The sequence below is a fragment of the Miniopterus schreibersii genome (assembly GCF_964146895.1).
Source record: "Miniopterus schreibersii genome assembly, chromosome: 3".
NCBI classification, from domain to species: domain Eukaryota; kingdom Metazoa; phylum Chordata; class Mammalia; order Chiroptera; family Miniopteridae; genus Miniopterus; species Miniopterus schreibersii.
This window is the reverse complement of record NC_138103.1, coordinates 41,845,212-41,869,735: the sequence shown is the minus strand read 5'-3', so window position 1 is coordinate 41,869,735 and position 24,524 is coordinate 41,845,212. Positions and strand designations below refer to the sequence as shown.

At 39.4% G+C, this 24,524-nt stretch overlaps 1 protein-coding gene across 1 annotated transcript in view; it reads left to right on the top strand.

The window, feature by feature from the left end:
* The window catches only part of KCNN2 (potassium calcium-activated channel subfamily N member 2), a 316,290-nt gene that overhangs the window by 5,467 nt on the left and 286,299 nt on the right, over positions 1 to 24,524 (top strand). Inside the window, exon 2 of the mRNA XM_081133858.1 lies at positions 18,626 to 18,739. The gene's annotated coding sequence lies outside the window, so the exon portion shown is untranslated. The remainder of the gene's footprint in view (positions 1 to 18,625; positions 18,740 to 24,524) is intronic.

The window sequence follows — 24,524 nt, the reverse complement described above, 5'->3', positions numbered from 1 at the left end:
TTGATTTTAGAGGGAGGGAAAGGGAGAGGGAGAAAGAGAAACAACAATGAGAGAGGAAAACATCGATAGGCTGCCTCCTGCAACCCCCTACTGGGGATCAAGTCCACAAGCCAGGCATGTGCCCTGACCAGGAATCAGACCATCCTACTGGTGACCTCTTGGTCCAAGAGATAACACCCAACCAACTGAGCCACACTGGCCGGGGATGAAGACATGTGCTTTTCCAATCTAATCCTGTATTTTTATTTTTTGTGGAGGGCATGATTATAGCAGAATGAGTGGGTGGGGCAGCTCGGATGCCCCTGCCAGACCTGCAGTGCAGCAGCAGGAGCGTTTTGACTGCAGCAGTTCAGAAATCTCAGAAGAGCAACTTCCTCCCATAAGTCTCTTAACCATCACCACAGTAACTTTGGTTGTTTATGTTATTTTATGTAGAGGGAAAACTGGTAAACTGTTTTGTTTTTGTCTTTGTTAATTTAAAATGAAGTTTTTGAAACACATGAGAAATAAAAAACATTTATTTTAAAAAAAGGTGAGTTTTGAAAAGGGCTTTTGAAATCCCATTTGTATCAGTGGATTAGGGATTAAGTTACTGTATATGCTAATTGACTTGACTGGTAAAGAAATCCTACAAAATTTTTTATTTTGTATGTAGGGAGACTAGTCTGAATTCATAAAAAGCCTAAATTACAGGGTGTATGTTTTAAATACCTTTATTTTACTTTCAGTTCATGCAGGGATAGTACCAACAAAGTGTTTGCATGAGAGTTTCTTCTTCATGTATGTATAAGACTCGTGTACTTGTTAACATCAGTTTAGTATAAATAGGCAAGTCCTTAAAAAAAACTTGTTTCATTTTAAGGTGGTTGAATTTTTAGGTATTAATTTGCTTGGCAGAACTTTTCATTACCTCTGGGTAAACTTCAGCCCAAGCTAGTTCAACAGAGCATAATTTCTAACTTACTGAAACCTCAATGATTTTTACTATAAACTCAAATTGTAAAACCAAGCATCCAGTCACAGGCAAATCTTGATTTTCTACTTACCTTTAAGGGAGAGATGCTTTTCCTTTCTGATTGAAGAAAAATTCGCCGCCTGACTTGTATTGGCAGCTTTGCTGTATTATGGAAGGAGACAGGCCTTGCCAACTGCAGACAGCTGTGCTCAGTACACTCCGGACTCCGGCCTCGATTGTGGATATAAAATTTTTTTATACATTTTCTCAAAATGACTGATCAAAACTAAGCCAAAAATGATGATTATCATGTATGTGTCTGAAGATGCTGGCTGCTTTTTGTCAGGCATCTCTGGCCAATTAGCATTGATTGAATCTTCCTGCTTTGTTCTTTCCTACCTTTATTGCAAATCAGAAATCTTATTTTGTCTTATGTGGGATTGTGGCGATAGATGAAGAGGGAGCATGGCAGGCCAGACCAGTGCTTCTCAAAGTCACGCTTTTCAAAACACAGTTTCCTGGGCCCTACTCCCAGAGATTCTGACTCAGCATCAGAATTTCCATTTCTAAGGAGTGTCCAGGTGATGCTAATGGGGCAGGTCCTTGGAACACACTAGAGGCTGCACTGGCATAGGTCATTAATTTTGAGGAAATTCAGGTGGTAACAATGAAACTGTGTTACAGAAACAAAGCTCACTAGAACAGGACCAGTCTAGCAGAGGGAGATAAGGCAAATGCTAGGGTCACCACCTGTCCAGTTTGGCTCAGACCAACACGGTTTTTGCACTGAAATTCTTGTGTCCCAGGAAACCACTCATCCCCAGGCCAGTTGGAAAGTTGGTCACCCTACAAGGCGTACTAGGCTAGCTTATCATGGCAGCTTTATTGGGCTTTGAAGTGATTAAGTTTTAAACCCATAGTCAGTGAGCATGCTGCAAAATGACATGTAACCAGGTATAAGTGAGGCACTTGTTGGGTAGAGCCTTCAGCAGGGTTTCTAAACTTGTCCACAGCTTGGAACCTGGAAAGCTTAAAAAGAAGGAAAGAAACAGATTCCTGTCTACACCCCAAAACCCCGTTGTGAATTAATTGGTTTATGGTGTGGCCTGTGCTCTTACAGCTTTAAAAGGTCTCCAGATGATTCTAATCTGTGGACAACTCTGGGAATCACCCTCAATTTAACCTCCTATTGGTGAAGTTGTTTATAAGGTTAAGTGAAAAAAAACCACCCAAAATTAATGTGAAATATTCTAATGAATGTATTTGCCATAACAATTGTACTTAGCTTCAAGGTCAGTCATCCTTGGAAGATAACTATTAAATTAACTTCTGAATATTACATGAAAGATTTTGTTCCTTTTAGAAGACAGTCTTGGGCAGAAAGTCAACTCTTTTTATAAGATATAGAAAAAATAAGGATTTCACAGAAAATTTATGGCCACATAAAAATTTTATGGCTACATAACGGTCTGCAGTCATACCAGACCCTATTGATTCACATTCCAGGTCAGCAGGGCCTCTCGTCCCGGGCCTCAGATTCCCAGCCAGAGCTCCCGACTGTCCCTTCATGCTGCTCCTGTAGGTGAAAGGCCAGGCTGCTGTCGCTTCTGCTGGCATACATTTCAGGGTACCCACACACAGCACACACAGACCAGGAGACATTTTAGAGCCTCTGCCTTCCCCTGTGATGCTGGAGGGGCCAGGTAACAATCTAGAGTTTGGGGGATTTAATGCATAATGAATGGACCTTGATCACAGAGGGATCAGAGAGGAAAAGCCCATAGATGAACTCCTTGCCTTTCTTCTCATACCTGTGGACTATTCCAAAATGTAGGAGTTTATATAGCCTACCTGGAGGTGGCATGGAAGGCTGCACAGCCAAGCTTGTTGATGGTGAAGCTATTGCCAGCTCAGTTACATATTGTTTTATTCATGGCAAAATTATGCTCAGGGACTGAGATTGTCTTTGCCCATAATTTATTTAACATAGGTTCACTGTGTAAATTATAATTCATAATAATATTTCATAAGCCAGTAGTGTACAGGATAATGTCTCTTAATAAGCCAATAAAGGAATAATATAGCCTGAGCCAATGTTAGGTTAATTACGCTATGATTCCAGGCAAAGGGGAGATGAAAGAAATAAGGTCCAAGTTTAGTTGGTTCTCAGTAGAGTCAGTCCTTCCAACTATCAGCTGCTGGCTTAGGTCCCTCACTGCTGGGGCAAGTAGCTAGTGGGCAGTGGCACCCATGTTGGCAGGCAAGGCAGACTGCCCTTAAGGTTATTATTCCAGGGGCCATTACACAGCTTGTGCTACTCCCTATGAGGCGTGGCCTCATCAAGGCAAGAACAGATGTCTTCTCTTCCAGAGACTGCCACATGGTTTAATACGACTGCCTACCAAGGGTAACTTGGCCACAGCAGGCATAAATGTCTGAAGATCTTGGCAGAGCTATTTAAGTCAGCAAGGAGTAGCCTTGCCCAGACCGAACACTCTGAAGTTGCTGTTTAAACCTCTTGGTTTTTACAGTTTAAAAGTCCATCACATGATGGACAGCACTGCAGTTGCTATGGTGTCAGTGACATAATGGTCCTTTCCACTTCAGGTACAAGAGTTAGGTAAGAAAGTGCTAACATTCCAGCTTCCAAAGAATTCCATCAAAACAAATTCAAACCATAAGCAACTCTGTTCTAAACAAGCTTTCCAAACATGGATTTGAAGTCATAACAACTCAGTGCACAATGATCCAACCTGTGGTTTCAAATCACTTATTTTACTTATATATCCTAAGGACCTAACTCCTTTACAAATCTAAGTTCACACATCTATCAATATACCCTGTGATTCTAAATCACTTACAATGCAATCCAAACTCATATTTTGTGGGTAAATTTCCTTTGACACACTCATATCAGTAGAAAAAATATAGTTCCCCTACTTTGCACTCTATAGCATGGGGTTTCGTTTGAATATGTCCTAGTGGTAAGTGGGCATTGTTTTTGTTTCAAATTTCTCAAGATAGGATAATATCTGCAACTTTCAGGATTTTGCAGGAAATTTATTGAGGCTTCTTCTTATTGCCCCTATTTATTCTTTTAAAATGAAAAGTTATCTTTCTATTTAAAAAAAAAATTCTCATTGATTTTTGTTTTCTGTGAGGATCTTAGAAAGGACATTTTATTGAGCTATAATTGACATAATATTTTATTAGTTTCAGGTGTACAATATAATGAGTCAATATTTGTACAAATTGCAAAATAATCAATACAATAAGTCTAGTTAACATCTGTAACCACTGTTACACACTTTTCTTTTAATGAGAACTTTTAAGATTTACTTTCTTAGCAACTTTGAAATATACAATATTATTAACTGTAGTCACCATGCTCTTCATTAATCTCAGGACATTTATTTTATAACTGAAAGTTTGTATCTTTGATCCCCTTCACCCATTTTCCCACCCCGCACCCTGTGCCTCTGGCAATCACAATCTGTTCTTTGTATCTATGACTTTGAGTTCTCTGGTTGTTTGTTTTGTTGTGTGTGTGCTTTTGTTTTAGATTCCACATATTAGTGAGAGTATATGATAGTTGTCTTTCTCTGACTTATTTCTCTTAGCATAATATCCTCAAAGTCCATCCACGTGATTGCAAATGGCAAGGTTTTCTTCTCTTTTTTGTGGCTGAATAATATTCCATCACACACACACAAGCACCACATTTTGTTTTTTTGTTCATCTGTCTACAGACACTTAGGTTGCTTCCATGTCTTGGCTATTGCAAATAATGCTGCAGTGCATATGTCTTTTCGACTGGTGTTTTAGTTTCCTTCGAGTAAAAACTCAGAATTGGAATTGCTGGATCATATGGTAGTTCTATTTATAAATTGTTGAGGAACCTCCACACTGTTTTCCATAGTGGCTGCACCAATTTACATTCCCACCAACAGTGCTCAGGGTTCCCTTTTCTCCACAGCCTCGCCAACACTAGTTATTTTTTGTCCTTTTGATAATGGCCATTCTATCCGGTGTGAGATGATATCTCATTGTGGTTTTGATTTGCATTTCCCTGATGATTAGTGATGTTGAGCACCTTTTCATATACCTTTTGGCCATCTGTATGTCTTCTCCGGAAAAAGGTAGAAATTGAAAACTGATTAGAAAAGTAGGTAAAATTTATCTGCTCAAAAACTCATTGGCTTTTGAATTGATGGGATCTGTCTTGAGAGTAGGCAGGCTTTACCAAAATCTTTCTCTTACCTTATTATCTAAAATGACATCAATAGAGTTAATCTCTCATGAATTTTAAAAGTTGTGGTGTGTGTAAGGGGGAGAAGAAGAGGGGAGGGTCTTTAAGGTAGCTTATTTAAAATGAAAACTCTGAAAGGAGACAAATACCATGAATTGTTATTAAAAAAACAGCGACAAAAATATCCTCACAGTTTATGTAGTTAAAATAAAGAGGGAAACACCAAGAAGAGCATTTGAAAAGATTAACAGATCAGAGGCCCAAAGTGGACTTTGCTCATTTCAGATTTGTTGAGGAGCAGCGTTGGTGGATTTTAAAGAGAAACATCAGGGGCCACGACCCTGCCCATGTTTGCAGCCCCTCTTCACAAGGCTCCAGCTCTGCGCTGTGCAGCAAGCCTCCTTTGAAGCATTAGCTAAGTGAATGGCTGGTTCTGTGTAAGAGGAAATTGACTCAGAATTTTTTTCAACTGCCCAAAGAAATTAATGTCCTCAGAAGGAGTGTGAGGACACTGTCAGAATTAAAAATAACTTGGTGACAATTTAACAATGGGAAGAAGGAAGTCAGGCACTTTTAAACCTTCAGAGAAGACAGATTCTATGATAATTAAAAGTGACTCATTGGAGGTTGTTTAAAATGGAAAATTCACCTTAATTTTGAAAATGAAGTTTTTGAACTATATTCCTTGCAAAAATTGCTGGTTTACATCCCTTGAGCCACAAGATATAAGAAGGCAGGCTTATTTCTTCCCTCGCTTCCCTCTTTCCCTCCCTCCTTCCTGTCTCTATTAAATCTAAACCCTTAGTACAGTGCTTAGTGCACAGTTAATTGGTAAGAAATTGTTGAATGAAACCTCTATAATGCTCACTTTAATTGCCAAACACAGATTGCTGTTTGGAAGAAGTGGTATACATTTCCTAGCCATGTACTTTAGAGATTTAAGAATTCTGATCAACTGTGATTACTCATGAATTTCTTGAAGGTGTCATTGAGTGACTTACCTGAGGCATGAGCTCAGAGGTTGGATTTTGGAAGGGCAAGGATAATATGAGATGCAGAAGCAAATCATCCATGAGGAATTCCCCACATTTGCATTTCCATGTATAACTTTGGACAGAGTCCCAAAGGTTAAGTGAGGCTGGCAATTTGCAAAAAAGTGTTCAGATTCCTCTTTGATCTGCAGGCTCACAAATTTCATTTCTCATTGAGATTTTACATGTGACTTACTTTAGCCATTGGGCATTAGCAAGCATGCCTCAAGAAGAGTCTTGAAAAATGATGAAAGGGCACATGGCCCAGCCGATAGACAAAAGCAGAGCCTCTTAGCTCACCACGGCGGCATGATTGAGTCCATGTGACTCAAGCAGGAAAACACCCCAGTGTGTCCAGCCAAACTTATAAGCTAGATAGTTGTTTTATGCCACTAAGTTTGGAATGGTTTGTTACTTAGATAATTAGTACCCCAGCAATACCCCAGTATATACTCTACAGGATTCTACCCTTTCTGAAATTCCTCAATAGTCCTTAGGGTCCCCAGTGGATATCATTAGTGTTATTTCTCTGAGGTATAATATTCTTGGCTATTGTGCCTCACCTACATTCCTTCTCTTTGGCTCGGGGTCCGTGTGCTGCTGGTGTCTGTGGCAGTTGTCAGAGCCCAATGGTCGCAGTGGAGATGACATTCCTCCTGGCATCCGCCAGATGTGCCCACGCTGTAACATGCAATCTGCATTCTGACTCATGCTGGGACCTCTGCTCTATCACAGTTAGGACACAGTGAAAGGGATAATTAGGACAAAACCAGAGAAGATGTGATATGAGGGCTGGAGGGACCTTAGAGATAATCTGTTCCACATCTTACTTTATAAAGAAGATCCTTGCAGAGAGCTTTGTCCCAAGCTCCCATGGTATGAATATCAGATCTGGGACCAAATCTAGGAATTATTTCCATTTTAATCATTTTTGCTTTTCTTATATCATTTATGATTTTCTAAAAGAGAAATGTAGGTTTTTAGAAAACTTAATAATAGTGAAAAAAAAGTCTGGGGTATGATGAATTACCCCTAGGGAATAATTTGATTATAATGACAGAAAGATGCCTATTTTCCCTTTAAAATTTGTGTTCTGTTTAAATGGCTGTTTCATTTAGAAGTGCTTTGGAGATGCAGCTACAGCCGAGGCAGGCCTTGCGGTATTTGGAGACCTAAGCATCTTCTCTCAGCCAGCCAGGGTCACATGACGTTGGAGTGGTGCACTCCGTGGAAGCGTCTGCCATGACCCGTGGGGCTGCTTTAGCTCAGACACTGATTCCATGCTGGAGCAAACTTGGTTTGAATGGAGGACTCCAGAACCACCCTGACGTTACCAATGCCTCATGTGGAGTGAGGCTCAGTGCGGCAGAGAGGGGCCTGGAATGTGGACAGCCACAGTTGCCACCCTGGATCCTGTACTGTGGGGCTCTACTGTACTGTGTGGGCAGCTGGGCATATAGGGTGCAGGGCACTAAAAACACTGGGGAAGTGCAGGGGTTTCGTATCCCAGGATCAAAAGGTAGAGGGTCTTGCCCTGAATCTCAAGGGCCTGTCTCTTCTCTCCTGTTCTGCACATTCCCATCGGGGGCAGGTGGCCTCTTTGAAGAATTCCCTTTTCTTTTTTTCCTTCACTGTGATAATGGCAACTGGCTTTCATTTGCAGTCCTTGGGAAACTGAAGATGCAGGGAGCTGGAGCCACTGAGGGAGCACAGATCTGTGTTCTCCAGAAGGCTCCACGTCCGCAGCACTGGGGCAGTAGGGCAGTCATTTTGATGCATCACCTAAAAAAGCTGCTAGACACAAAGCAGGTGTGTGAAAATGGGAGAACATCTCTCCGCTCCAAGAGGAGGAGGCCCCCTGTGGTGGCAGATCAGGGGAGAGGCATGGGGAAGGCCTGCCCTTCTCACTGCCCACTTTGTGTGGTCCCAAATGGAGGTCAGGAGAGCTTTTATTTACTTAGGGATATTTAAAAAATGCTCCCAAGATTTTCTCTCTGGGTATATTCTTTTATCTATGTTAGTGGTTTGATAGTACTGCTTCAAATAAAGAAAATAAATATCACAGGGAAAATGATTGGTTACAGTTAAAGCACAGGTCTGAGGAGACCGTCCATGGTGCAAGTGTAGCGAAGAAAAATCAGGGCTGTCTAGTCATAGCATTTCAATTTCAAGCTTCTGATGGGTATTAAAAATGATTAAAAGGGGTTTAAAAGTAATGAAAAATACCTTAAGGGTCTCGCTTTAAATTGGAAATCCAAATTGAGAATTGCATCAATGATATAAGGTAAATTAGAATATGGGACACACCAGCCCTACAAAACAGTGACCTTGGTCATGAATTCAGAATGGGGGCTGACTCATCCCTGTCCTGTTGACATGAAAACTGCTGGAGCTTTTTTTTTTTTTATCCTCACTCAAGAATATATTTGTTGACTTTAGAGAGAGGAAGGGAGAGGGGGGAGAGAGAAACATTGATGTGAGAGAGAAATATTGATCAGTTGCCTTTCATACATGCTCCAACTGGGGACCCAACCAGCAACCTAAATATGTGCCCTGATGGGGAATTGAATCCACAACCTTTTGATGCATGGGAGGATGCTTTAACCAACCGAGCCACCTGGCCAGGGCCTAGTGGAGCTTTGATTCTTGGCTTGATTTCCATTCCATACACATTAATTCATGTATTCACAACTCAGTGCCTATTTGGGGTCATTGTTGCACTAGGCACTAGGAATCTAAAAAGAAAGGACACGGTCCAGGCTCCTTCCCCCATGCCCTGTGCCCTGATAAAGACCAGTGATGAGTAGGTTACAAAGAGTGTATACATTCTTTGAAAACTGAGTTGAAGGATAGACCAATTCCCATGGGAATAGGATTTTCTAACGAGAAGGTAGTTGAGCCTTACAGGCTTCTAAAAGGAGGAGATAGGTCTTTCATGGAAAAGTGTTTGGAGGCTTTGAGGATTATTTACTAACTGGTTTGCTTTCTGTCGTAGCTGAAGTATAGGTGGGGAGAGAAAGGGATCAGTGGCAGATGGTGAGACAAGAAAATGTAGAGTTGGGGCATATTGCCAGGGGTTTCAGATTCTGAATCAAGAATTTGGACTTGATGCATCATACCCTGTTACCTCTTCCTGCAGGGACCTGCTGATGTCACGAAAAGACAGAGTATTAGAATTATTAGTAAGGAAGAATGCCATTTTTGTGTATGTCTATCAGCCTTATCATCTGACGTCAGAAATTCACTCAGAAGTTCCCTTTGCAGTGTGGAGATTTAGGTTAGGACTTGACTTTCATAGCCCAAGTATACTCAGACCCCTTTACTACCCCCAGCCTCAAATAAACCCAAACCCCTAATAGCCTCTGTACAAACCTTTACAGAGGGGTTCACTTACTAGGTTTCTGGGTGAGGTCAAGGACACTCTATTAAGTTAATTTCCATTTCATAATTAAGGAATAAATATTTTAAGGATTTTTGCATTTCATACAATCTAGCAGAATTTTAAATGAATTCTAATATAAACTTCACATCCAAAATTAGTCATTCAAAAGTTTGACAAGCAATAAATATAGTAATACACTGTTAGCTGTGATAAAATACAAACCAATTACTCTGCTAGTGAGATAAAAAATGTATCAGAATCATGTTAAACTCTTTCTTAATTAAACAGCATGGCAGAGTGGAAATAGATTGGGCTTTGGAGTAGGACAGACCCAGGCTCAAATGCTAGCTCTTCTCCTTTCTAGTTTTCCCAACTTCAGCAAGTTATTTACTCTAATACTCGGCTGCCTCAGCTATAAAATAGGGGTAATAATAGTGAGCATATAGAGTCACTCAGGAACTAGTTGTTGGTGTTTAATCCAGTCTGTAATGCTTTAGACTGGACCATCCACTCCATGAGGACAAATGGCATGTTTGATTTTGCTTGCCTCATCATCTGGCACATAGTAGGCTCTCAGTATTTATTAGAGGGAGGGGTTCTTAAGGATCATTGATGAAGCAGTTCTCAAAAGTTTCTTGCCACAACCATAAGGCCTAAGAGGAAAATCAATAAGCAATAGTTATTTAATGAGAGAGACAGAGACAGACAGACAGACATGGCTGGGGTGGTATAGCCTAGATCGTCTCAGTCCATTCCCTCTCCTCTATAATGCAGGCCTGCATCTTCCAACAGGGTCACCCTTGCTCTCCCGAGTTTGACTGTTTGGAATTTAGCTATTTTGTAAAAAGAAAACCCAGAAGGAAAGAACCATAACTGATTCACATTTAGTTGCTATTATTTGGAGGTGGGAAGACGTGAGATATCTGCCACTGGGAGCATCTCTACTGAAGACCTGGGCAGGAAATGAGCCAGATGCTGGTCTCTGCTCCAGGCTCTTCTCCAGGATGCCAGATTCCAAGCCAGAATATTCTACCGAATGGTCATGGATGAGAAAATAGAAAGCCAGAGAGATAAAGCAACTTGCTCAATGTCACCCATTTAGCAAACAGCAGGACTTGTTGCATATATTTATATTCCGATTTTGCTATCAAGGGAATTCTAGCTATGAAAAAAGAGTTGGGAATATTTTTCTTTTTATCTATTTTCTGAAACAATTTATATAAGATCTTCTATGTTTGTTTGATAGAATATACTAGTGAAGCCTACCTGGGGATAAAAATAGGTTTTTATTTACACATTTAATTTTTTTAATAGGCATGGGACTATTTAGATTGTCAGTTTCTTTTGTGTAAGTTTTGAGTCTTCCATGGAATTTGCTTATTTTATGGATTTTGACAAATGCATTGATATAAAATTATTTATAATATAGTCCATTTTTGTTTGTATGATTCTGTAGGATCCATAGCAATGTCTCCTCTTTTATTTTTGATCAGTCTATCTAGAGGTTTATTTTTTGAAAAAATAATTTTTATTTCATTGATTTTTTTCATTATATGTTTTAATTTTTTTATTTGTATCTTTATTTTATCTCTATTCTACCTTGTGTTTAATTAGCACTTTTAGCCTTTTAAGATAGAAGCTTAGATAATTGATTTTAGACTTTCTTTTTCTTGAATAAGGGTTTGAAGCTGTAAATTTCCCTCTAAGCCTTGCTTTAGTTGAATCTCACAAATCTTGAAATTTGTATCTATTTTCATTTAGTTTAGAATACTTTCTAATTTCCCTTATCATTTTCTTGTTGACCCATTTTTGGAAGTTTTTTTTTAATTAAAAAATTTAAAAATTATAGATTTTTATAGACAAAAAAGTGTTATAGACTCTTTCTATAACAATATTAGGTTTACAGAAAATTGAGCAAATAGCACAAGGTCCCATATACTCCCTCTCTCCCTTGCTTAAAGTTTCCAATGTTATTAACATATTAGTGTGGTATATTTGTTATAACTTAACCAATTTTGGTACATTATTATTAACGAAATCTATAGTTTACATTAGGGTTCATTCTTTGTGTTGTATATTCTATGAGTTTTGACAAAGTTATAATGATATGTAGCCACCATTTTAGTATCATAATGAATAGTTTCACTGCCCTAAAAATCCCTTGTGCTTTACCCGTCCATCCCTCCCTCTCTACTCCAACACCCGACAACCACTTATCTTTTTCTTGACTTCATGGTTTTGCCTTTGCCAGAATGTTGGAATCATATAGTGTGTAGCTTTTTAAGACTAGATTCTTTCAATTAGTAACATGCATTTAAAGTTTCTTCTCATCTTTTTATGGGTTGATAGCTCATTTCCTTTTATTGCTGAATATTACTACTTTGTATGGATGTACCAGATCTGTTTATCCATCTTGGTTGCTTCCTGTTTTGAACAATTATAAATAAAGCTGCTATAAACATTTTACATGTAGGTTTTTGTGTGGATATATGTTTTGAAATAAGTTGGGTAAATACCTAGGAATATACAAATACTGGCTCATATGTTAAGACTACGTTTAGTTTTGGAAAATACTGTCTTCCAAAGTGGCTGGGTCATTTTTCATTCTCACCAGCAATGAATGAGAGTACTTCTTGCTCTGCTGCTTCTTCAGCATTTGGTGTTGTCAGTTTTTATTTTAGCCATTCCTATAGATACGCAGTGATGTCTTCTTATTGCTTTTATTTGCAGTTCCCTAATAACATGTGATATGGAACTTCTTTTCATCTACTCATTTGCCATCTGTATATCTTCTTTGGTGAGATATTTATTCAGACCTTTGCCCATTTTTAAATTGGGTTGCTTTTTTTTCTTATTTTTAGGAGTCTTTGTATCAGGCAATTTTGCTATGATCCTAGATTTTAAAAATTAATGTCCAGCTAAATACTATTGTATAAGAAAACACATTCTGTAAAATTTTAATTCTTTTAAATTTACTGAGACATGTTTTATAACCCAGCATATGATCGAACTTGGTAAATGTTCAAATGCACTTGAAAATAATTTTATTTTGCAGTTCTTAAGTAGATTGTCCCGTAAATGTCAATGAGGTCAGTTGATTGATAGTGCTTTTTTAAGTATTTATGTTCCTGAATTTTATCACTTATTCCATCAATTGCTGAAAAAAGATTATTGAAACCTCTAACAACTCTTGGTAATTAGCTTGTGCTTCCTATAGATATTGTGGGTCAAACCACTGTCTTAGATCATAGGTCTGTAGGAGAATTTAAATGTGAGAAAGTTTTCAGAATTTTTCAGTCCTCCTCTTTATACCTTTAAGTACAAGTCAGGGATCTGAATATGTTTTTTTCTTAAAAAATTCCTCAATATCTTTATTGTTTCACAGTATTTTCTTTCTGAGATTGGAGGTTGAATGGGTATTTATTCTCATGGTTGTGTCTTAGGAAAAACTGAAGAGCTGAATCAGTCAAAATCTTTTAATTAAATGGGAAAAATCTGAATTTCAGAATGTGAACTATCCTTTTCTCTCACTACCGGTATCTTTTCATGCATTTAGAGCAAAGGCAATTTCACAGATTTTTTAACGACCCCAAAGCTGACATGGTGTGCCTTGGAGTGCCATGTAAGGATTTAGGAAGGCCTTCGCAGCCGTGGAGAAGACTGAAGGGCGCAGAGAAACAATCCGAATAGTTTGATTCTCTTAAGGTTTCTCCTATGGCACATGCAGACGTCACAACAATGAGCTAAAATTCCCACAGAAAAATGCATCAGTACATGTGTAGCCTAAGGAGGAAATCTGGTGTTGTTGCTGTGCCGAGAACAGACATGAATAATTGCCTCGGATCGGCTGGCCGGATGAAACCTGCGCGGGCTTGTGTGTCCTGCGGGGAAGGCCGCATCCGTAACCGTGACTGCGGATTGGTGCCTCCGCTTATTGCGTTGCTTCGCTGAAGGATGTCTGTCATCTATCATATTCTTTTTCGACCTTCTCTCAGAAGGAATTCTTCCCTTAGTCAAACCTGAACAAGGACTGTGACACTTCAGACCCCAAATCTCAAGATGTATTGAGACCCAGAAACCCATCACCACAGTCAGGCACTGTGGCAAAACCTAAAAACTGTCTCCTAATGTTTTTTCTCTTTATGTTACCCTGAGTATATCTTTATGGTTTTTGAATGTAGATATAGTGTGTTTATAAATTGAATAAGGAACATTTGAATAGTTTGATGGTTTAGAAAGTATTTCCCCCTTATTTTCACCCTCATATTACCATCCTGAGAAAGGGACCGTGGAGGCCTGTGATTCCTCTAGTTTTCTCTGCTCAGTGCTTTTTCCTATGTTCCTTCCTCTGATACCAACGGCTGCCTTCCAGCTTCCGTAGGGAAATCTCTGCCCTGATCACAGGATTCGTTAGTGACGGTTCCTGCTGCCCTCTTGCCACAGAGCCCGGGCAGTCAGAATCACCACCCTCACCGGCCTGTTCACCGTGAACGGTTCAGAGATTGCACGTGGCTCCAGCGGGCCCTGCAGCGTGCTCCCTGCACCTGCCGCTGAAAAGGATGTAAAGAAAAATGTCCTCTCGCTTCTGGGGTCGTGTTACGAGAGGGATGTAAATTTGGAGCAGGGTAGAATGAAGTCAAAATGTTGAGGTGAACATAAATGAAACAAAAAGGTAAGAATTGCTCGGTGGGTTCAAGCCCTGGATCCAGCCAGGCTTGACCTGCGTTTCATGGGCAGATACTGAATTTCTTTTCCCTTAAGGTAGTTTAGATGGGTGTCTTAGTTTCTTCAGGCTGCTATGACAAAGTGCCATAGACTGGGTGGCTTATAAACAACAGATTTCTCACAGTTCTGGAAGCTGGAGAACAGATCAGGGGGCCAGCCTGGCTGAGTTCTGGTGACAGCCCCGTTCCAGGCTGCAGACTGCTGCCTTCTTGTGCCACCACATGGCAGAGAGCGGGGGGAGAGGCAAGCTCCGGGTGACTCTTACAAGGGCACTAATATCATACCCAAGGGCTCCACCCGAATGACCTTCTGTAATCATAAATTACCTCCCCAAGGCCCCACCTCCTAACACCGTCGCACTGGGGAGTAAGGTTTTAACATATGAACTTGGGGAGGAGACAAACATTCAGTCCATAGCAATAGATTTTTTTTTCACTTACAACCTAAAGAATTTTCCTTATTGTAGATATTTTTGCCTAATTGTACAGATGAAAAACTGAGGTATTGAGAGGTTAAGTAACCAATCTATATCTGTATATAATGGGGGAGGCTTGAATAAACTCAGTTCTCATTTCAGCTAATCATTCTGTCTGCCAATTACCATGCTGCTCAAGAAAAAAAAAATCTAGTAGCATTTTGGGGTTTTTTGGTGTGTTTTTTTTGAGTTGTTTTTGTTTTTTTGTCTTTTTTTGTGGCTGCCCTTTCCTTTCCCTAAAGAAAGCTTGCTGAACTGACTGTATAGGCTTTCCTGCCCACACCCTAGCACATGGGTGATATCTGTGTGGCTACCCGGTTCCTTTGTGGCTACCCGGTTCCTTTGTGGCTACCCTGTTCCTTTGTGACACGCTTTGCTTCCCCTGCCTCCTCAATTCCCATGCTCCAGGTCTTCCTCTCAGAATAGGTGATCATACCTACCAGGCCTGAGGTATTTGCAATCTGATCTGGAGATGACTGGGATGGATCCAAGCTGACCGTTTTACCTTAGAGTGGGTCTGCACTATTGCAGAGTTTTTCAAAGACCCCCTGGTGTGGACAGGTGAAGGTGGAAGAAAGGATTCTCCTATTTGTTTCAACATGTGTTGGCTGCTTTACCTGTCCCTAGACAGTCCCCTGCCGTCCTGTGAGCCCAAAAGGCAGAAAAAATTGGCTGAGAATTGAGAAAAAATACTTTCGCATTTTTTTAATCAGAAAAGGAACAAGTAATGTGATTCCTTAAAGGTTAAGTACAGTAACATTTCACAATCTAGCTTTGCTGGAGAAAGAGCTGCTTCATAGAGAATTTTAAGGAAATACTTTAAGTGCCAAAAATTTTATAAAAACATATTTAGACCATTATAAGACTGAGATCTTTCTAAGATTTTTGCATGCTCTGCTGCTTTGTTCTCTGAATCAGAACTCTCCTAGTGTAAACTATTTCCTTAGAGTCCTAGAGGCCTCATTGTTGGTTATTTCTTATGACCACACAATGAAGCGCTCTGTGCTTTTTTATAATTCAGTCCTGCTTTTTTATATTAATTTTTCTATATATTTTTAAGTGCTGATTTTCTCTACCCACTGCTCCTTCTTATGGCTATTAGTATGTTGTTTGCTGTTGTTTTAAATGTTATGTCACATTTTATAGATATTCTACAGGAGACTTGCCTCCAGTCTTCTCTTAAGGAGTAGAAGATGAAGGATTTTTGGCAGCTTTTTCTCTCTATCCGCATACATATCTCTTCTATTTACCTCTGCTGTCCCAAGGCAGGCTTGGACACAAAGCACCACTGGGTCCCGGGGAGAGAAAGAAAACAGAACTTAACCAAAGACCTAACTGGCATTTTGCTGACCACTTAAGGTTTTTGGCGCTCTGCCTCATCTCACTTAAACCTCACACCAAGGCATTAGAGCAAGATTTGCCAGGTACTGTGCTAGGTGCTTTACACATATTAACTCACGTAGTGCTCAAAACATCCCTGTGCACCTCACAAGAGGAAGGTTCATTTGAAAGTAAAACAAAGCATAAACTTTGACCTCAGTGCACTGGATCCTGGGGCAGATTTGGCAACATGATGGAATTATGAGTTCTATCCTAGATGGCCCTCATTAACAAGTTCAGTTTCCCAGGGTCACAAAGCAAGTGGCAAAACTGAGACTCCATTCTGATTATTCCGGAGGTCATGCTCTTAACCACCATCCACATGGCCTTAGTTCCTTATCTACACCTTGTACACCTTTTCTCTGCTTAGTACAGCAGACGGCCTTGAGGGCTTCATCTGCCTGACTCCTCCTGACTGTTCTTTCCTGGGCTGGGATTCTACTCTCTGTATATTCCACTTACCTCCCTCTGTCCCCAAGAATCCCTACCTGGCTTCCAAGTTGGGCCCTACATATGCACCTGCTGTATAGTTTGGACATAGTACCTAAAATGGTTTAGTTGTCCAGGTTATTTAAATTCACACTTATATAATTGAGTCTGTCCTTTATCAAGTGCATCAGCACTACATACATTTGAAAATAGGTTATGTTATGTATCTGGCCTAAAGATAAGGCATATGTGGATTTGCAGATCCCTTTTCATAACTTGATGGGCCTCTGGGTCTGGATCCACAGGTTGCGATCACTGCCTTAGAGCAGCATAATTTAATGCAGAGAGCCTGGCACAGAAGTCAGACTTGGGTTCAAACCATGGCTCTGCAACTCCCTAAGTTCCATGATCTTGGCCATGAATCTCAACTACCACCCCACAAAACTACCTTTCTCTAAGGCTTGTTGTCACATTTAGATGAGATCAGGCATTTAAAGTGCTGAGTACATATTATCGAGGCAGCAATCTGTTCCTGTATGGAACACCATGGTTTGGTGGATAAAAGAAGGTAAAACAGAGAACTGGGCACCAACTTTGACCACGCTGATTTGGTAACACAACCTGGAATTATAAGTTGTGTTACATAATACAATCAAAATAAGGACTTGCATTGTCTAGTTGGTGAAGAGACTTGTGATCAAGTTACACACTGATAGCCCACACCTCACAGAGCCATCATGGGGTATCATCCGCTCCCCTGCCAGGGTCTATTGTTCGGACTCCAGGCCAGGACTTTCAGATCTTGCTCATCTCCTCCGGGTGTGGGTAGAATCGCTGTAGCCACAGGACAGTCCTTCTTTCCCTCCTGGTACTGCCAAGCTCTGCCGCTTCCCGCTGACCTTCTCCTTGGACTCTCTCCACATCCTTACCTCACCCCCCGTTCAGCTGAGGGCTTAGGCTTCTATCACAAAAGCCAGGAAGCCCTTGCGAACTGTTCCTCTTTGGGACTCTGCAAACCTCCACCAGGAATGGGGAGAAGGTGATGTGCTCTGCGCGTGATGGGAAAGAGGATTTGGAAATTGCAGAGGGAGATCCCCCTTTGTGTGTAGAAATGTTGCTTAGCCTTGCTATTGGACTAAGTGCACAGCTCTAGTAGAAGGTGGTGCAGGGGACCCAGCGTCCCACAGGTTCCATCCTTCCGCACAGGGAAGTCCCTGAGACTATGCCGCAGAAACTCTAGGAATCCACCAGGCCGATCGAAAACCACAGATACAGAGCAGAAAGGGCTCAAAGACACAGAACATTCATTTTGAATCCTTTAGAGCAGGAGTGGGGAATGTCCAGCCTACTGGCCATATCCGGCCCTTGAAATCATTTGGTCTGGCCCTGCCAAGGCAACTGCAGGCCAGACTCAAAATTCAATAAATCTAGGAGCTTTTTTCATAGCTAATTTTTAAGTTAAAAATTTTGTATGGCACACGAATGATGTTATAAATATCCAAATGGCCCTTGGCAGAAAAAAGATTCCCCAGCCCTGCTTTAGAGGGTGGCCAAATATAATAGCAACTGAGCTAAGCATACTTTCTATACTGTATCCCATGTTATCTTTCCATGGCCCTAATAGAACAGGTTGTGCTCTTACTTCCATTCTTTCGATGAGGAAACAGACTCATAGAGACCAAATAACTAGCCCACAGTTACCCAGCAAATGAGAGGCAAAAATTTGAATTCGGATCTATCTGATTCTGTGCTTTGCCAATTACATCTCTTGCTCTAAAGGGAGGGATCCTGAATGTAGTAAGTCTAGAGAGTAGGCCTAGTCTAATGGTTCAACTTGATAAGAGATTCTTTTGGAAATAACCTTTTAAGAAAGGGTTTTTCCTAGGTGACATTATAAATTAATTATTGGTCCTAACTTAGTTTTCACATGGGGGAATCTGATTATGGTTGGGGAGGTAGTTCCCACAGGCCAGTCAATTTTAATCTGTTTGGATTACAGGCTGTCTGACCTCCAGATGAGTTCCCGCGTTGACAAGGAGAATGAAAGCGGAGCGTTACAGTATCTGTGCAGACCCATTAGCCCAGCTGGAAGACTGGCTGTGTCCTCTAGTTGGTGAGTCACAAGTGTCACCTGTGTGTGTTTAACATTCACTCGAGCTTCATGGATAAAACAGATAAAGTTTCCCATTCATTTAAAGAATTAGGTTACAAACTGTTTGATTAGAAGCTCTGTTCCTCCTAAAGCTCTGAATGGGGCCGTGAGCTCCACCCATGTTCATCAAATGAGTCACTTTGGTCAAGCACCCACCATCCTGGTTCCTCTTCTCAGTTTTCTGCTTACTGGCTTCCAGTGCTCTAGGTTTCCTCCAACCTCCTGTATTAGTTTCTTTCGATGCTATAACAAATGACGGTATACGTAGTGGCTTAAAACAACTCGAGCTTATTATCTGGCAATTCTAGAGCTCAGAAACCCAAAAGGAGTTTTATGGGGATAAAATGAAGCTAATGGCATAGCTGATTCCTTCTGGATTCTCCGGGGAGACTGTTTCCCTGCCTTTCTCAGCGTCTGGAAGCTGTTTTTGTTCCTGGGTTCCTCACCCCTTCTCCCTCGGCTTCAGCACTCAGCCCTCTCTGTCAGACCTTCCTGCCTCCTTTTTTTAAAGGACCCTTGTGATTACCACATTGGACCCACCTAGGTAATCTCCCCACCTCAAGATCTTTAACTCAACCACACATTCAGAGCCCCCTTTACCAAGGAAAGTAACATTCGCAGATTCCAGGGTTTGGGAAGTATCTGCATGGCTTTGGAAGGCATTGTTCAGTTTACCATACTTCTTTCTTATGAGGGACCTCTCCAAGAAAAGACAGGTTCTGAGGTTTCATGAACATGACATGAAACTTTGAGCAAAGAGAGCTGACTTCAGGCTCAAATTCTACTCCACTTTCATTGTCAGACCGTGAATTTAGCACTTTGCTTCTCAAATAGGATTGTATAATTGGGGCTTTGAATTAATTCACTAATATCCCTCCGAGCTACAAAATTGCATAACTTGACAAATTATTTATATTAAAATTGAAATGACTTGAAGCAATTTTACTGTGGATTAGGCTTTTTCCAAAGGATTGCCTTTATTCTGAAAATAATAGTTAATCAAATTTGATGTGAGAAGTATTTTCTTTAAGCAAAGAAACATGTTCAGAGCTACTGGAATCATGCCACAGAAGCAACCAAGTTCTTTCTTCAATATTAAGGTCTTTTCAACTCGAGGCCAGTCACATACATGAATATGCAGGCCAAGGGTTTTCAAAGTATGCTCCATGGATCTCTGCAGTCGTATCACCCGGGACACTAATTTATTAAAAATGGACATTTCCGGGCCCCAGCTGAGTATGCTATAAGGGCTGATAGTGGCATAGAATGAGTGACTCAAAGTGAATTATTTGAACAAAAAGTTTGAGAATCATTGAAAAATAAACATTTTTTGGTTACAACTTATAGCATTATAAAAATCATGAATTGTTAGACTAAAAAAAGGTTATTCCACTTCCTTTCCCCACCCTTGTATTTATTTTGCAGATAAGAAAGCTGAGGCTTAGAGGGGTGAAGTTTCTTGCCCAAGTCCAACAACTATTAAGTCAGAGTTAAGACTAAAAATCGAGTCTTCTGACTTCATATTTAGAGCTCATTGACAGTAGCTATTTAAGTTTTTCTTCTGGAAAATTAATTTTCTGACCAGATTACAGTACTTTTCTATCAATATAGTAGCCTCTACTTTTCAAATGATACTTAGTCAAAATGACTGTATATACAGGGTGTCCCAAAAAATGTATACACACTTTAATTGCTGATTTCTTTACATTTTGAAAATGAAATGCATTTTAATAAACATTGTGTTTGTAATTATTCAAAGTGTGTATACATTTTGGGGGGATACTCTGTAGAATGACTGAACACAGATATCATCATTTACTAATTGACTACCATCATTGGTGTGAGGTTCATAAAAAAGGTTCCATTTGAATAACATATTTAAAGAAAATTTTATTTATAAAACATTAAAACCAATATCCAAGTAAGTCCTAAATATATTTATGCTTTAAAATATAAAACATCATACCTGAAATGTACTCCTTTGTATTAACTCCATAAGAACATGAGATGCCCTATGTATTACTTTACAAATTACAATCCATCATTTTATCTGTATTCCTAATTTAACCATCCCTATAAATCTCAGTCTTATGGACCATAAGTAAATTATCTACAAGCAGTGGGTGAAAATAGGGTAGAAGGCAAAGAGACACCATAGAATGATATTATAAAATTAATCAAAAAACTAAATATATTGCCCTTGGAAACCAGTATTCTCACTGTGGAGGAGGGAAATGAAATATGGAACCAGAAAATGAGAGGGGGTGTATCTCCCTAGATGTGTCAGTATGTATATTACATGTGTGTTCTGTGCACCTAGAGGGCCTAGAAGCAATGAACCCTTGGTGGCATTGAGATACTCAGAGCCCAGACTTTGGTTTCTAAATGGAAGGGACTAGGGCTCCTTGCAGAAATTATAGATATGGGGTCTGAGGGAAGTGTAAACTGTGCCTGAAGTATTTTGCTACACCAGAAAGTAAGAAGGCCTCCAAAACTGATATGGAAATGTCAAAAGGTTCAGGAAAGCACTTCCACTGGGCAAATTTGGACAATTGAAATACTGAAAGAATAGTTTCAATAAAAATATCAGCAACTTAATAAAAAAGAACCCACAAGTCCATAGTGATATAAAATTTTAAGTATATATGTAATTATAAATATATCAGCCTTATTTTTCAAAATGTATTTATTCTATATACAATCACATGCATCTTATATTAAGTTCTTTAATAAGTATCTTTCACTATTTCTATTGCTATAACTTGTATTTTACATGATTGTTTATTAAAACTGTGTATGCCTATAAATTCTTAATGGAATATTATTTCTTCATGTGTGTAAGATTGTGGATGTAATTTGGCAGCTTTTGGAATTTATACTGGGATCTATTTTTGCAAATTTCATGACTAGTCTTAGAATTTTAGAACTAGGGAAAATTTTAGGGAATATTTGGTTAATATTCATTCATCCTACCAAGAGTATTTATTAAGGCTTACCTGACAGAATTACTGCAGACCTGGCACAGGCTTCATACTGCGCATCTCTAGGGGGCGCCGTTCACCTAATGGTTTATACAATGGCACAAAGTGCGATGCAATTATTTGCAGCACCCTAGTTCCTGGACATAAAACAATGGACAAGGCAAAACAGTCCTCTGAAACTTCTCAGCCTAGAGGAGAAAAATACACATACAAACAGGCAAATACAGAAGTGATGAAAGCGACAAGACAGGCTTCTCCAGGAGCTCACAGGAGGGGCACCTATCACAGAGGGGGGGTGGAGGGGAGATTTCCGGAGACAGTGTTACCCCTGTGCTGAGATCTGAGCGGGAATGACAGGCTGGGGAAAGCAAAGGAAAGGGAGAGGGATGGAGGAAGAGTGTTCAGGCCGACTGAACTGCGAGCTCGCAAGATGAAGAGAGAGGATGGTGCTCGGGGAGTGGAAATAGTCCTGCTGCATGGACAGAGCAGTGTGAGAAAAGCCAGCAGCTGCAACGTGTCACCTCCTCTATCACCTCCTCGGATTCATTAACGAGCACATTAAATTACAGCAGGTTTATTCATCACAAGCACAGTTATATACCCTCGGCGGTGTTCTGCCAGCAATAACACTACAGCATAGTCTCAGATAAACGCTGCCCCTGGGCCAGAGCGGCCTGTGCCGGAGGGCAGCCCCGCGCCCGCCCCCCTTCACCCACCGCGGCCCAGCTACTGTTCGCCCACTTCATCTTTGGAGAGTGCTGGCTGTTGAGCTGTTCAGGTCTCCATCAATAAAAAATACGGGAATATAATTAATGATTACAAAGATGTTTCATCTGGATATGAGCTAGCTGCATATTCAACAGCTAAAAGCAAAAACAAAAAAGCTAAAAGCAAAAGCATATCAAGTTCTCTGAGCGTTCTGTGTGCTTCGGGTGTACTTCCCGTTGTCAAGTCGCCTGTAAGCCAAACAAAACTGAATTGACAAAATAATAGGAGTCACCCTTCATAGAGCCTGACAAAAATCAAGGCACATTCTGTTCCCATGTATAACAGTGTTTATGAAATACTGTTTTCATCTAATCAGATTATCTTGTAATTGTATTTTAAATAATCAAATATATTTCACAGTCTTTTTGCTGTCCAAAGACCAGGGTAATTTCCTGCTAGTGGGTTACCATACTTGCTTTTTTTTTTTTCCTAAATTAGATTCATGAAATTTATAGGGGTTAAATTTAGTCCTGAAGGAAGTTCATGAATGTCTTACTTCTCAGTCCTCAGCTGAGTTAGTTAAAAGCGGAAGTTGTAATTTTTCATGTTATCATTTTTTGTTATGCTTTTTCTAAGATATTTTATATTATTTTTATCAGTTAGATATGATCATTCATCTATTATTTTCCAAAGTTGTTCTTATGGTTATAGTATAGTTACTCAACCATGTTTTTCTTCCCAACTGATTATGCTGAAATATATTATTATTTCTAATATTTTCCCCAATATTTTACTATAAAAAATTTCAAACATACTGAAAAGTTGAAAGCATTTTTAGTGAACATCCATGTATCCAACATCTAATTCCTGTTAATAGTTTACCACATCTGCTAATCCTTTTTAGGTGATTTTTAAAACTTAATTCTCTTAGATTTTCTGGAAAAACAAGTAAATATTATGCAAATAATAATTTTACTACTAGTTATCAATATTACACCTGTTGTTTCTTGACTTAATTCAAGAAATGCTTTTTAAATAACGGTCGTTGTTGAATTGTTTCCATGAATAAGAAAAATACGTTCAACAATTTGTTGTTCAGCGTGATATTGGTAATGATTTGCTTAGATGTTCTTTCTCATAAAGGAAGTGTTATTCATATTATAACAAGATTTCTTCATTAAGGATAGATGTTGAATTTCTTCAACTAACTTTGGACAATTATTGATAATCATATATTTTCTCTTGATTTTTCTGATTGACTTATTAATTTATTGGTTGATTTATTAATTTAGGAAAATATTTATTGAAATCCTATTTTGTGTCAGGCCTTACTACCAAATTTATAATGACAAAAAACTCCAAAGGTCCTGGTTCCTGCCTTCTCTGGGATTATAATGTAGTAGCGTTTGTATGATAAATTGTGATAATAGATATCCTACTATTAAAACATCCTGACATTAATTGAATAAAACCTACTTGGTCTTAGTATTTTACTCTTTCAATATATGTATGAGTTAGAATTTTTAATATTTTATTGAGAATCTTTGCATTTTTAGTTCACAAATAAGATTTATCAGTAACTTTGTGTTTTTTTCCTTTTTAGTGAATTAGTTTTTGTTAAGCTGAGTCTGTCAAATTCTCACACTGATTATGTTTGCTTTATAATTTGCTGTCTTTTATTCTGTCCTGGAAATCTGCATGGTGTAGCATGAGAATTATCTCTTCCTTGAAGATTAGAAAAATTTTTTCCATACAATCATCTCAGTTAACTTTTTAATTCAGAAGAATTTGTTTTCCAACAAATTCACTAATTTCACTTTAATTCTTGTGTTTTTTCTCATTGAATCACACAGAAAATTCTCTGTATTTTTAAAGTCTCCATTAGTGGTTCTGTTTCCTTTTTCATTTTAATTTGCAACATTTGTTAAATTGAAGGAAGCTCTTTTTGCTTCTACACTAGAGAAATGCTATGTACTTACAAGGGGACTGGTGATGTTTAAATAACCTCCTAAAAGTATACCTACTATGATTCTTTGCATCTAAATAAAAAAGATATA